We start from the raw sequence: 10,581 nt of genomic DNA, 5'->3' as shown, positions 1-10,581 counted from the left end.
GACAATAGTGATTAGAGGAAACTAACATGACCTTGCTTTACTGAAGGTTATATAAAAGTTCCCACAGATGTCACATTCAGTGTTAGTCACACACACGCAACTTCTACCAAGCATTCTTGGCTATGTGAGTATTCACAAAATTTAGTCTGTAACACTGTTAAACGATAGTATTACTCCTTGTTTAGATGGGTTCAGGTCTTAAATCTGGGCTTCTGAAGCCAGTATTTGTAGTTATTCTCAATTCCTTTTCTGAGAGAAATGTACCTATAGGCAATCAAGCAAGTGGAACCTTAAACAGGCAGATGAGATTTGTGGACTTAGAATGGGCTTTCTGCTGATAATATTTACAATTTTTCAAAATTACATAGCTGAATTTGATTTTCAGTGAACTGTACTACTTCACCAACAGCCAGAAAGAGACATATGTGCTATTCAAACCCATTTCAAGCCATTTTTATAGGGCTTACATGGGCCATTAGGACTGCTGGGGAGTTCAGCCCCTGGGAACAACCTTTTCATGTTGTTTTGCTTTTACCTACACAGAGCAAAAACATTGGGCTGTGCATAGATCCTAACTTTTAGCTGACCTTCATTGAAACACAAGTGAAAAGTACTATCTAGAAGCTATTTCAGTGCTTCTATTTGAGTATTTTAAAAGTTTTTCTCAAGCCGTTTCTAACTGCTAAGAGAAGATACAGCACAGAAATGTTTATACATACCTGTACTTGTTCACTACTTGCGGTTCAAGAAAAAATATGCCTCTGACATTCACAGAAAATTCAGCCTAAATATTTCACAGGCTGATGACCTGCAATATTTAAGGAAAGGTTAGGGGTTCTTGAGTTTTGAGGAAGAAAATTAAAGTGGCTGGTCAACTTTAATTTCTAATGGTTCATAAATTTCCAGGCAATCAGCAGAACTCTATTTTTTTATTTTTTTACTTTTTTTTTTTTTTTTTTTAGATTGAGAACAGATCATTCCTTGGCATATGGGATTTGAAGGTTCCTATGTGTGTTCTTAAAGCAGCTTGCCATTAAATGATGTATTTTTATTGCAATACTTTCATACAGTCCTCCAAAGTCCTGCTCACCAATACGTACCAGGTCAATACACTGAGTAGGTCAGGAAAATATCACTGCCTTTCTTTTCCTACTACAAGATGACATAAGAGCAAACAAGGAGAACTGTACTGAAACTGATGATCTTTCACAGGAGTATAGCCTTAGACCTCCTGCTTTCTGTGTAGGTTGATAGAAACCTCTTCCTGTAGGTAACTGCCTTTTTATGTGGGAGGATTTTTTGGTATTATTTAGTAACAAAAACGGACATTTGAAAGCTATGTCTATCTAAATTACTACAGACTGCTCCTATAGAAAGTACTTAAATTAAAATATAGCAGGGTAACTATTTTCTTTAATAACAATACCTTACATTTATTAAACGTTGCCAGTTACCAAACCTTTCTGTGACTTTTCTCAGCCGTAAGCTTTCAGCAAAAAGGGCTATAGCCATAATATATGTACCTCCATCATATGGATAAAGTGTTTGTATTCAATTTAAAAACTATTTTAAAAATAATTTCACAATGAAGGTGCATAAATTGCTGGAGTTTGCAGCATCACACTACACATATACAAGATTTGTAAAGTGGTTATATTCAATATTCATAAAATTAAAGAAAATCTTATTAAATCACAGCAGCTCTGCTACTACAAAGATAGAGAGTGCTGTCTTGAGCCATGTTTAGAGATGTACCTTTGCACATAGACCGAGAGGATGAGACTAATCCATACACTTTTGGATAATACGTAGCACAGACTGTGTTGCATGAAAGAAAATTCTGCCATTTTGCATGACACATGCAAAGCAAGACATGCATCCTGGGGGTGCCAGGTAACACTTGCTCTGTATTTGTGGCTGTTGTGTTGTGGCAGCAGTGGGAGCTGCCACTGAGAAAGGTTTGAGTATGTTTTTCCATGCTGGAGAAACCAGGAGCACGGGAGGGATAGCTGCCAACCAGTCAGGGCACAGCCAGTCTGTACATGTGGCCCTGGTTCTGGGAACCCAAGGAACTCTGGTGGCTCATCACACAGACATGACCAGTATTTTAATGTAAGCTGTAGAAAGAAAGGAATTGAACTTCTCTCCACAACTCCTGTGAATTGCAGAAGATCTAACGTGTCATTCTTGCAAATGAATTTAGAGATGAGGAAACATTTTCCAACAATAAAGATAAGCAAGCACTAAAACTGGTTACCTGGGGATGTTGCAGGGAATGGAACATTGGAGGCTTTTAAGATCAAGTTGGACAAATGACTTTCAGGCATGGCAGAAGAGATGGTCCCGTGATTTGGCTGAGGGACAGGATTAGATCACTCTGAATCTTTTGTAGTTTCTGTTGTGTGGGTTCTGGCCCAAGAAAGACAAGCTGGGGTATGCCAGCTTGCACTAAGGGCCCGTCTCCTCTGCTTTTCCTCTTCTTCACTCCCAGGTCTGCTAAATCAACATCTGCCTGGCTGGACAGATGTGTACACACACATAAACAAAAGGGGCAGGAAAGGATTTGGGCCCTTATGTTGTAAAACATGGCTCAGGGAAGTTAGGAGGAGAGCAGCATACATAATGAGACTGATCATCAGGAGGTGAAGCAAATTAGTACTGCTTTTCTTGAAACTTGAGTCAGCAGAGCAAATCCAGAGAGCAGTCGCTGGTCTGCTGCCAGCAGTAAAACAGGCCCCGGCTGGGGTCACCTTTACTCCCCAGACCCAGAAGCATGCAAGAGGAGGTGACCCTCTCTGGGAGCACGAGGAATCACAGAGCATCTGCTCTCCCCCACACCATCTGGGCCAGACCAGCGCTAGTCAGAGGCTGGGGCTGACATGGCAGCTGCCCCCCGCAGCAGCAGGTTGGTGGGGACATCACCGCCGCCCACCCTTCGCCTCACTGAAGCATCCCTGTTCTGCTGCACTGTCACCCTTCCTCCTCAGCCCAGTGGTGCAGCAGGGCTGTGGACACCGGAGTACATAAAGCATGGTCAGAACAGTGCTTCTGTCCCTGTTTCAGCTGCGCAAATCAGGGGTCCTCAAACTTTTTAACCAGGGGGCCGGCGCGCGGATGAAGTGGCAGGCAGTCATCTGCGGCTGCTTGGTTTCCCCACACAACCCCCGGCGGGGTGGGGGGAGGTTCGGGGGTTCTGTAAATACCGGGGGCCGGATTGAGGACCCTGGGGGACCGTATCCAGCCTGTGGGCTGTATAGTTTGAGGACTGCTGGCATAAATCATGGCTGTGCTGCTAGGCAGGGGGGCAGCAAAGGATAACCTGCTGGATCCAGCTGGGTTATCAGGTGGCTCCCTCCTGCTCCAAGGCAGGCCCTGCCTGGCTCGGCTGGCCTTGTCAGGCATAACTGCCTCAGGAAAGCTTTCCACACCCTCACGTGATGTGGATAAGAGCACAGTATTAAACTGCAAGACGACTTTTCAGGAGCTGAAACAGCCCTGGCAGGTGGGAGATTCAAAACAAGTTGCCCAGCTGCCGGTGGTGTGGGGCTCAGCCAGCGCCCCTTGGTGCTCCCCTCAGGCAGAGGCAGACAGGGAGTTGATGCTGTGCCCCTGGAGCTGTACCCGGCTGTAAGAGGAATTACAGAGGAAGGCAGGCACATTAATTAACATTGATAATGTACAGCTGTGTGCTGGCTTCAGGGGCGGTGGGCTGGCTGATGTGGATAATGTGCAGCTGTGGCTGGTTCGTGCTAAGTAGTTAAATTGCTCTAAGGGGGATGGAAGAGGAGTTCTGGAGGAAGGGAGACCTGGAAGAAGCAGAGGGAGGAGAGAGCACCCCAGATGTAGGAGAGACAAGAAGGACATAGCAGAGGCAAGAAGCAGGCTGGACTAGCCTGAAGAGTATCAAGAAACAGCACAAACAGTAGATGAACTGTTGAAACCTTGGGGGGGATCGGTGGCTGTGCCAGGTCAAGGTGAGGGAACTGCTTATTGAAGTTAACCTGGTATGTGATGGTAAAAAAGCCTTGTTGCAGCTGGCCAGTTTGCTAGTGCTGTGACACCCGGCAGCCACAGCCAGCTCCTCTGCCCCACCACCTCTGCTGGGCCGTGGCAGTGGCCGCTCTCTCTTTTGGAAGGCTCTCAGAGGCCTGCAGGATCCACCAGGATGACATTTCCCCATAGTATCAAGAAAGTGTAAGGTGCCTTGGGGGTCTTGAAGCCATCAAAGTCCCATCACACCCGGTGGGCATCTCCTCCCAGCCCCTTCTCCTCAGAGGGCGCAGTGCAGGCCTCAGGTGGCACTTGGGCCTCCCCACCCCATCGGCGCCAGCGGGGTCCCTTCTGATCGGGTGGGGAAGAAATGCATTAACCCTGCCCTTTCACCTGCCATAGCTGCAGGTCATAGAGAAACTCTGCTGGTGCTGTGGCCATGCTGTGTGGCAGCCTGTCCCTGTGCCCCGCAGCCCTGTGACTCAGCTAAGTGTTACAGGCAGCAGGGACTGCACCAGTCATGTGCTCACCTGCAAGAGTCAGCCATCTGAGGACACCTAACATGTACAAATGAGGTATTTTAACAACAGGAAGGGAAATTTGGGCCAAGGACACAGTGTTAAAGCCCAGGAGTTTGTGGGGGTTTTGGTGGATGAAGAACAGGCCAAATCTTCAGCAAAACAAACTGTGTGCATCCGTCCCTGCACTGCTTTGCTGCCACTTCAGCAGCATCTGGAATGACAAAATACTGTGCAATCAGATGACCTTGCAGCCTTTCCATCTGCACACTGAACATTCTCGACATTTCACAAGCTCCAAATACCTCTAAATATTTAGGTGCTTACACAAAGTACCTGACTTCTAGAAATGAGCTTCTACTATCATCGGCACTATCTACCAAAGCAGAATAAGAAAAGTCTACTCAGGTAAAATTCAAGTTATTAACCTACCTGTTATGTTTCTCAGAATGAAGAGGAAGTGTGAATCACAACTAATTCCCTTTTTTGTAGCTGTATCCTTGGCAGTTTAAGTATTGGCTGACCATCAGTATAAAAATCTATCCCAGTGAGGCCAGGCTGGGATCTTTCAGAACATCATGCACATTCAATGGAAGTAATTCTCAGAGTGATGCTATTATCTCCAATCCATTCTTTGTGTTATGTACCTTTTAATTTTCCTAGCAAGTGCTTCCATTATGTTGTATGAGCTGTTATTCTTGCTATAATCTGAAACAATGCCTACCTTGTACCTGATTTGTACATGGCTTTTGTCTCCCCCTCCTCATTTCTTCATGCCAGGGGGATTATAATGTGTCATGTTTGTTAACAACTTTTTCATAGATCTCTCTGCCTTTTCACTCCAACAGCATGCAATTCCTGACTTTTGTGTCATTCTTCTCCTTTAGATTTCTTGGTAACAAAATTCAAGTGATTGTTTTCTTGATGAATAGTAAATTCACAGTCAGTTCAATATTGAGATCAAACTCCTACCAGTTGCAGGCTGAATTCAGAGAATAGTTTAGGCCGGAAACTAACTAGCATATGGAAAAGCTGAAATGTTTTAAAATAAGTATTTTTTAATTTTTGGTTTAGGTTTTTCTTGAATATTTGACACAACTCAGAGTCTAAACAAATCCTTAAATCACTGCAAAATATTTCATATGAGGGCTAATGGAATGTTTCATAAGGAAAGGACAACAAACAATTCTTCCACCCACCCCCATACCCAAAATGAAGTATCAATTTGAATGGATCCTCTTTTAGGGGGAAGGGGCCATACATCAAAGCAAAACAGAAATGATGGCTGTGCTTACAGTTCCTGTTTGGCAGGTGTTGTGGCTGGGGAGAGGAGGGGGTCTGGTTTACACCTCTAAGTACCTGCCATTGTCTAGTGGGGTATTACCCAGAGACAGTTGGCCTTGCATCACCTCCCTTACACAGGAATTTGCCTCTGCCTTTCCAGCTATTTTTCCAACCCAGCATGCTGCTCTTGTTCTTTCACATGTATTACTGGTGTCACTTTAATTTTGGTCAACATATTTATCAGTATAACACACCTGTCTTAGTGTCTGGTAGACTGTATAAGTCTATTAATATTGTGTTGCAAATTATACTATACTTGTCAGCAGTTTTGTATGTTGGAAGACATTTACACTGGAGCAAAATCAGTATAAAATGAAACTAAAACTGTTAAATTGGTCAGTGTTTTAGTCTCTCTCCAGGTAAAGATCCTTACTGGTGCAACGTGGCTGCTATCCATTAGAGTCCAGCTACATGACTATTATGTTGAAGTATACTGAAGTCAGTGGAGTGATGTTGCTATGCTCTGGCAGAGGATCTGGTCTGCTTTTTGCCATCATTTGCTCTGCTGAGCTGAATAAATATGGCAATTTCTTGGATTGTCAGTAAAAAGGTCACTTTTACTCATTCCTCCTCATCCACTTGAATTTGATCATCCAGTTCCAACTTTCAAACTTTTTCTCTTTAGATTTGGCTCTGTGGCCAACGAAGGAGAAAAGAAGGTCACCGGTGCATCTAAAATGTGTGCATGTGCACGGAGAAAACAACAGCACTGCTGTTTCTGCTGCCAGAAGCAAGTGGTGCTGCTGCTGCCTTTGACTTCCTAGTCCAGATGCCTGTGGCCCATGTGTACTCTAATAAAAGACGTGCCTTCAGATAAAGACATAACTTGCAGACAAGACCAGACCTTGTGTCTCTGTATGGACATCCATATTGTCTCTCCAGGGCTCCTTGTGTGAGATTCAGTTGCCTAAATATAGGTTTCCAGTGGTGTTTTATGAGCCCTAGGTGGTATTGTTTGGCCTCTGTCATCCCAGAAAACTCTGGCTTTCCTCTGGGTCTTGTGCCATATCTACTAGCTACATCCAGATCTTTTGAATACTCTAGGGCATTTAAATTACACTTTTTTTTTTTTTTAATTTGAACTCAGTCTTATGTTTTTGTATGTTTGGTACAATGTCCCCTCACCTGTCTGTAATATTCCTGTAATCTTCAGAGATTCCTACAATCGTTCTTGCCTCTTGACTTTAAAGCTCATGTGCTCTGCAGCCGTTCCACTGCATTTTCCACCCACTCCCTTTCCATTCTGTACAGAGGCATATTTTTTACTGAGTTGCAGAATGCTTTGCAATCTGTAGCTAGCACAGAGGAGCACCATGACAGGGTTAATCCTTTCCCTCCACTCCTTATCGAACAATTAGGCCACTGAAAAAGATCTTGTTCACAGATACTCAAAGAGGCTGTAATTTGCTAGGTCTTGTAATAAATTTACATCCATCAGGAGGTAGCCAGAGGCAAATTTGTAGTTTTAGCAGTGGCTAATTTGTAGCCTCCCTCTTGTGATAGGAACAGTGTTTTCAAAGTTCCCAATACTAAAGTAATTTGTTTAAATCCCTAGTCCCAAGAAATGAAGGCTTGCTTAAAAAAGCTGTCTGAAAGTGGAATTCCTCACTATAGGATCCATCCTTGGTGTAATTGGAATCATTAACAGAACTGATACAATTTACCCAGCATACCTATGTGTGGGCTGTGCCTTTGAATTTGGCAGAGACAAGCAGCTGTAGTTCTCAAAGGATTGTTTCAAAGCTGATTTCAGTGCTGCTGCTCCTTTTTGGTAAGACTTTTTAGCTCTTGATGTGAAGTTTTCTATATTTGGGGCAAAAGTTGATTCCTTCTCACATGGTGTTCCTATAAAGACTTGCATACCAGGTAGCAACTATGAGTTCTAATCATCTGCGTAATTTTTACAGGACATAAACAGTGATATCTTTTTATTGTGGTTTTAAAGTTTCATCTTGTAAAGCAGCCTTCTCTAGTATTATTTTGAACATCTTCTAGCAAATGCTGACTGTGTATGGTGTGCACTTTCAGTAGAGGACCTCAAATTGAGAAGTGGATTTAGTGTCCAATTTGAAGCAGCTGCATGTTCAACTCTGGGAAAGAACAGTAATGACTTAAGGTTGTTATCAGTTGATTGTTACTGAGTGGTTTAATTAAATGAGGTTTCTGAAGTATTAGTCAATTTTCCTGTGGACTGCTTTCCATGTAACACCTGGCACCCTTGCTGGCCTTTACTGGTAGTGTTCGATGTACCACAGAAAATCAAACTCAGGTCAGGTGCGAGGTATATTGGCAAGATGCAGGGGTGGAGGGTGTAGGTGTATTACTATTATTGCTTGTATTTTATCTGTTGTTTCTGTGCCTAAAGTCCTTTAGGAACCACAAAGCATCACTCACAAAGACTACATGAACATAAGGTATTTACAAACTAAAGAAACTGCTTACAGAGTGCGTTTAGTAGTGTTATCAATGGTGTTACGTAAATAAGGAAGCAACCAGAAGAATAAGAAGCCCAGCTGATTTTAGTTTAATTGAAAGTACCACTAAAAAAAGGAAAGTGGGCATAGCTATTGAAAGGAAAAGGACAAAATGGGTGAAAAAACCCCAACGGTAGTTGTAAGCCTCTGTGAAACAACACAGACTAAAGAAAATTGCTTTTATATTTTTTGGTTTGTTTGGCTGGTTTATTGGTTTTATAAAGAATCACGCAGAAATAAGAGAGAGAAAAAGACCTGCAGTGAAATACTGTGGAGATTTACAATGCTGTGGAAATGCACAAGTGCTCAAAATACATTGTCCCTTTTTGATTGGAGGTTCATGGCTACAAACTGGTTTATCTCCTTACATCTTGCACAAATGGATTTAAGTCTGCAGAGTGCAAAAATGACTGTGCATTTTGCTTGAGCACACTTGCAATCCATCTTGTAAAGTAAAAAATAAAAAAAAAACCCACACAAAAACCAAAACAAACCCCATCTTCCCTATGGGAGTACTCAACAGACTCATTAATTTTCAGAAGTCTCCAGTGGGACATCATTTTCTTTTATCTTCTCACAAATAGTCTATAGAATCATATGTATCTTGTGCTGGTTTGGTATTGAGTGTGCTGTAGTTATATATTATTTAACATTTTGACCAAATTTTGGTTTCATGATTAATGAAGGTTACCAGCCTGTGATTGCCAAGTGCCCTGGGTTCTCTTCCTTACCTAATCCTGTTGAAGTACATTTTGGTCTAATTTTAGTCTCCCTTTGAACTAATAATTCTTCTCACAGATGAATAATGTCTTCATGTTACATATTACTAGGCCAGTGTCCATAGGGAACCTACAAAGCTCACTGATGCTGTCATGCCCTGTATTTATTGTCAGGAATAATGCAAAGTGCTCGGGGTCAAAGGGGCTACGGCTTTTGGTTTTTATTTACAGGGATTCTGCTAGCTTTTCTGATTTATTTAATTTTGTGATCAATTTGACAAATGAAGACGTACTGGAACCATGCAAGAAATAGTAATATTTTCAGTTTCATCATGAACATTTGCTAGTGTTAGGGTGTTGCATGATAGTCTGTTGTTTGGCTATTCCCCAGTTTCCACAGGAGAAAATAATTGGTATTTTAAGACAAACCTCCTTAGGCTCTTTTTTAATGGACTATGAGAACTTTATTTGTCTAACTTTCACAGCTCAGAATTTTCAAAGGATTAGTCAGGATAAAATAGACTGTCTGTATAAAATAATGTCTACAGCAAGTACTTTCTAACCTGTAAAGAATGGTGATGATGTGGGGAATTTTTTTAAGTGCAGATGTTGTTTTTAGGGCTTTTTCTTTTGGTTATGTGTGGGTGATCGGGTTTTTTTGGCTCCCTTTTCTAGAGTTGCCCAGTTACCTCAGTCCCAATATGTTTGCATGTGTGTAGAAGAGTTCCATGAGACTTTCATGTAGTTTTTTTTGTTTCCGAAATGAAATATCAAGCTGGGGCTAAACTGTAAAAATAATATGTAAGCCTAATTAGGATAGATTTCAGTTAGGGCTTATTGGTTAAATGGTAGGAGAGACATGTCCAGCTTGTACTTCTCTGGAGTGAGCTTGTGCATCTCACTTAAAACGGATGAAATACATTGATCTGTGCATATTGAGAACTGGGCCTGTGCTTTCGCTTGACAGCTTCACAGGTCTTTGTGAGTTGGACTGTCTTCTCTGCAGCTGATTCACACAGAGAGTGGAGAGTTCATCTTGATATCGTTAGTTGTCAATGTCACTTTGCAGAGTACTAAAATGATAGCGGGCAATCCAGTGACCTGTGCATACAATACAATGCCCATGCAAAGCGTAGTGCTTTGCCACTGTGTGTTTTTGCTTTCTCTTCTTTGTTTTCGTATCGACACAACACATGCACATGCAAACATACGCTCATGCATGCACATGCAGTGTATGCCTGTTTTATGAAGCTGTAGGAAAAGGACTCAGTTATGGTTTAAAAGTCCATGGAAATGTACACATCCACACAAGCATCTGTTAGGAAAATGGGAGTTGCAGCCTTTTCATTTTATAACTTTTTACTCTCTTGCTTTTTTGAACAGTTAAAAAAAAAATAATCTCATGCCACTGTGTGAGATGGAAGTTCAGAGCAGCATAGACTGTTCTAATGGCTGATTTCAATAATAAAAGACAACAGGGGACTAAAAGGTGCAGTGCAGGAAGCTGGGAAACACATTCCTTTCCCCAGAGGGTGT

The sequence above is a fragment of the Falco rusticolus genome, chromosome 7 (genome assembly GCF_015220075.1).
Source record: "Falco rusticolus isolate bFalRus1 chromosome 7, bFalRus1.pri, whole genome shotgun sequence".
NCBI classification, from domain to species: domain Eukaryota; kingdom Metazoa; phylum Chordata; class Aves; order Falconiformes; family Falconidae; genus Falco; species Falco rusticolus.
The sequence above is the reverse complement of the archived record's forward strand: the minus strand, read 5'-3'. Positions refer to the sequence as shown.